The sequence below is a fragment of the Arachis stenosperma genome, chromosome 7 (assembly GCF_014773155.1).
Source record: "Arachis stenosperma cultivar V10309 chromosome 7, arast.V10309.gnm1.PFL2, whole genome shotgun sequence".
NCBI lineage: Eukaryota > Viridiplantae > Streptophyta > Magnoliopsida > Fabales > Fabaceae > Arachis > Arachis stenosperma.
In genome coordinates this window covers 45,248,657-45,253,496 of record NC_080383.1, presented here as the reverse complement: position 1 = coordinate 45,253,496, position 4,840 = coordinate 45,248,657, and the positions used below count along the sequence as shown (strand labels likewise).

Here is a 4,840-nt window from a genome sequence, read left to right as displayed (position 1 = left end):
ATTCAAAAGACATATGCACTGTTCAAGCATACATTCAGAGAACAAAAGTGTTGCCACCACATCAAAATAATTAAACTATTATAAAATTCAGAATTCATGCAATTCTTTCCTTTTCAATTAAGCACGTTTTTATTCAAGAAAGGTGATGGATTCATAGGACATTCATAACTTTAAGGCATAGACACTAAGACACTAATGATCACAAGACACAAACATGGATAACCATAAGCATAAAAATCGAAAAACAGAAGAATAAAGAACAAGGAAATCACGGAACGGGTCCACCTTAGTGATGGCGGCTCTTTCTTGCTCTTGAAGATCCTATGGAGTGCTTGAGCTCCTCAATGTCTCTTCCTTGTCTTTGTTGCTCCTCCCTCATAATTCTTTGGTCTTCTCTAATTTCATGGAGGAGAATGGAGTGTTCTTGATGCTCCACCCTTAGTTGTCCCATGTTGGAACTCAATTCTCCTAGGGAGGTGTTTACTTGCTCCCAATGTGCGCCCTCTTCACATATGGTTGTGAGGACTTGGTCCAACCTTTGATCAAAGTTGACCCTTCTTGTGTAAGGATGCTCATCTCCTTGCATCATAGGCAAGTTGAACACCACCCTCACACTCTCCGGACTAAAATCCAAGTATTTCCTCCGAACCATAGTGAGATAATTCTTTGGATTCGGGTTCACACTTTGGTCATGGTTCTTGGTGATCCATGCATTGGCATAGAACTCTTGAACCATCAAGATTCCGACTTGTTGAATGGGGTTGGTGAGTACTTCCCAACCTCTTCTTCGGATCTCATGGCGGATCTCCGGATATTCACCCTTTTTGAGTGAAAAGGGGACCTCGGGGATCACCTTCTTCAAGGCCACAACTTCATAGAAATGGTCTTGGTGCACCCTTGAGAGGAATCTATCCATCTCCCATGACTCGGAGGTGGAAGCTTTTGCCTTCACTTTCCTCTTTCTAGAGGTTTCTCCGGCCTTGGATGCCATAAATGGTTATGAAAAAGCAACGCTTTTACCACACCAAACTTAAAATGTTTGCTCGTCCTCGAGCAAAAGAAGAAAGAAGAGAGTAGAAGAAGAAGAAATGAGGAAGAGGGGGAAGATGGTGTGTTCGGCCAAGAAGGGGAAGAAAGGGTGTTTAGGTTGTGTGAAAATGAAGGGTTGGAGAAGGGTATTTATAGGAGAGAGGGGGGGTAATGGTTCGGCCATGGAGGATGGGTTTGGGAGGGAAAGTGGTTTGAATTTGAAGGGTGAGGTTGGTGGGGATTTATGAAGGATGGATGTGAGTGGTGAAGAGAAAGATGGGATTTGATAGGTGAAGGGTTTTTGGGGAAGAGGTATTGAGGTGATTGGTGAATGGGGGAAGAAGAGAGAGAGTGATGGTGGGGTCCTGTGGGGTCCACAGATCCTGTGGTGTCAAGGAAAAGTCATCCCTGCACCAAATGTTGCTCAAAATCACGTTTTGAGCTATTTCTGGCGTTAAACGCCGGGCTGGTGCCCATTCCTGGCGTTTAACGCCAGGTTGTTGCCCTTTACTGGCGTTTAACGCCAGTCTGGTGCCCCTTTCTGGCGTTAAACGCCCAGAATGGTGCCAGACTGGGCGTTAAACGCCCAACAGCTAGTATTACTGGCGTTTGAACGCCAGTTTCTTCTCCTCCAGGGTGTGCTGTTTTTCTTCCTGTTTTTCATTCTGTTTTTGCTTTTTTCATTGTTTTTGTGACTTCTTATGATCATCAACCTACAAAAAAGATAAAATAATAAAAGAAAATAGTTAGCCATAAAACATTGGGTTGCCTCCCAACAAGCGCTTCTTTAATGTCATTAGCTTGACAGAGGACTCTCATGGAGCCTCAGAAATACTCAGAACCGTGTTGGAACCTCCCAACACCAAACTTAGAGTTTGAATGTGGGGGTTCAACACCAAACTTAGAGTTTGATTGTGGCCTCCCAACACCAAACTTAGAGTTTGACTGTGGGGGCTCTGCTTGGCTCTGTTTTGAGATAAGCTCTTCATGCTTCCTCTCCATGATGATAGAGGGATGTCCTTGGGCCTTAAACACCAAGGATTCTTCATTCACTTGAATGATCAACTCTCCTCTATCAACATCAATCACAGCCTTTGCTGTGGCTAGGAAGGGTCTGCCAAGGATGATGGATTCATCCATGCACTTCCCAGTCTCTAGGACTATGAAGTCAGTAGGGATGTAATGGTCTTCAATCTTCACCAAAACATTCTCTACAAGTCCATGAGCTTGTTTTCTTGAATTGCCTGCCATCTCTAATGAGATTCTTGCAGCTTGCACCTCAAGGATCCCTAATTTCTCCATTACAGAGAGGGGCATGAGGTTTACACTTGACCCTAAGTCACACAAGGCCTTTTTGAAGGTCATGGTGCCTATGGTACAAGGTATAGAAAACTTCCCAGGATCCTGCCTCTTTTGAGGCAGTTTCTGCCTAGACAAGTCATTCAGTTCTTTGGTGAGCAAGGGTGGTTCATCCTCCCAAGTCTCATTTCCAAATAACTTGTCATTCAGTTTCATGATTGCTCCAAGGTATTTAGCAACTTGCTCTTCAGTGACATACTCGTCCTCTTCAGAGGAAGAATACTCATCAGAGCTCATGAATGGCAGAAGTAAGTCCAATGGAATCTCTATGGTCTCATTTTGAGCCTCAGATTCCCATTGTTCCTCATTGAGGAACTCAGAGGAGATTGGTACACGCCCACTGAGGTCTTCCTCAGTGGCGTCCTCCTCCTCTCTTTCCTCTCCATATTCGGCCATGTCTATGGCTTTGCACTCTCCTTTTGGATTTTCTTCTGTATTACTTAGGAGAGTGCTAGGAGGGAGTTCAGTAACTTTCTTGCTCAGCTGACCCACTTGTCCTTCCAAATTTCTGATGGAGGACCTTGTTTCATTCATGAAACTTTGAATGGTCTTTATTAGATCAGAGACCATTGTTGCTAAGTCAGAAGTATTCTGCATAGAACTCTCTGTCTGTTGTTGAGAAGATGATGGAAAAGGCTTGTCATTGCTAAGCCTGTTTCTTCCACCATTATTGTTATTGAAACCTTGTTGAGGTCTCTCTTGATTCTTCCATGAGAGATTGGGGTGATTTCTCCATGAAGAATTGTAGGTGTTACCATAGGGTTCTCCTAGGTAATTCACTTCTTCCATTGAAGGGTTCTCAGGATCATAGGCTTCTTCCTCAGATGAAGCTTCCTTAGTACTGCTTGGTGCATTTTGCATTCCAGACAGACTTTGAGAAATCAAATTGACTTGTTGAGTCAATATCTTGTTCTGAGCCAATATGGCATTCAGAGTGTCAATCTCAAGAACTCCTTTCTTCTGACTAGTCCCATTGTTCACAGGATTCCTTTCAGAAGTGTACATGAATTGGTTATTTGCAACCATTTCAATCAATTCTTGAGCTTCTGCAGGCGTCTTCTTCAGATGAAGAGATCCTCCAGCAGAGCTATCCAAAGACATCTTGGATAGTTCAGAGAGACCATCATAGAAAATACCTATGATGCTCCATTCAGAAAGCATGTCTGAAGGACATCTTCTGATTAATTGTTTGTATCTTTCCCAAGCTTCATAGAGGGATTCTCCATCCTTCTGTCTGAAGGTTTGGACTTCCACTCTAAGCTTACTCCATCTTTGTGGTGGAAAGAACTTTGCCAAGAAGGCATTGACTAGCTTTTCCCAAGAGTCCAGGCTTTCTTTAGGTTGAGAGTCCAACCATATTCTAGCTCTGTCTCTTACAGCAAAAGGGAATAGCATCAGTCTGTAGACCTCAGGGTTAACCCCATTAGTCTTGACTGTGTCACAGATTTGCAAGAATTCAGCTAAGAACTGATGAGGATCTTCCATTGGAAGTCCATGGAACTTGCAATTCTGTTGCATTAGAGAAACTAATTGAGGCTTAAGCTCAAAGTTGTTTGCTCCAATGGCAGGGATAGAGATGCTTCTCCCATAGAAATCAGGAGTAGGTGCAGTGAAGTCACCCAGCACCTTCCTTGCATTGTTGGCATTGTTGTTGTTTTCGGCTGCCATGTGTTCTTCTTCCTTGAAGAATTCGGTCAGGTCCTCTAAAGAGAGTTGTGCCTTGGCTTCTCTTAGCTTTCTCTTCAAGGTTCTCTCGGGTTCAGGGTCAGCTTCAACAAGAATGCCTTTGTCTCTGCTCCTGCTCATATGAAAGAGAAGAGAAACAGAAAGTGTGGAATCCTCTATGTCACAGTATAGAGATTCCTTGAAATGTCAGAGGAAAAGAGAAATAGAAAGAAGAAGGAGAAGAAGAATTCGAACTTTAATTAGATAAGGTTCGAATTGTGCATTTAGAAGGAGTGGTACTCCATAAATAGAAGGATGTGGGAAGGAGGGAAGAGAATTTTCGAAAATTCAATTAAAAGATTTTGAAAACATTTTGAAAATTTGATTGAAAATTTTCGAAAATTAAAAGTGAAAAAGAAATCAAGTGATTTTTGAAAAAGATTTTGAAATTAGAAATTAAAAAGATTTGATTGAAAACTATTTTGAAAAAGATGTGGTTAAAAAGATTTAATTGAAAAGTTATGGTTTTAAAAAGATGTGATTGAGAAGATATGATTTGAAAACAATTTTAAAAGATATGATTTGAAAACAATTTGAAAAGATATGATTTTAAAAAAAATAATGACTTGCCTAACAAGAAAAGATATGATTCAAACATGAAACCTTCCTTAATAGAAAAGGCAAAAAATGTTCAATCAAATCATTAATTGTTGGTAAGTATCTTTGAAAAAGGAAAGAAATTGATTTTGAAAACATTTAATTGAAAAGATATGATTTGAAAAATATT

The 4,840-nt window shown here is 41.2% G+C and overlaps 1 non-coding gene across 1 annotated transcript; it reads left to right on the top strand.

Annotated features, from left to right (window-relative positions):
* The first annotated feature begins 3,543 nt into the window (after nucleotides 1-3,543).
* LOC130942472 (small nucleolar RNA R71) lies at nucleotides 3,544-3,651 on the top strand. Its single transcript, XR_009071042.1, has one exon. It is a non-coding gene; the product is annotated as a small nucleolar RNA R71 (small nucleolar RNA).
* Nucleotides 3,652-4,840: the final 1,189 nt, after the last annotated feature.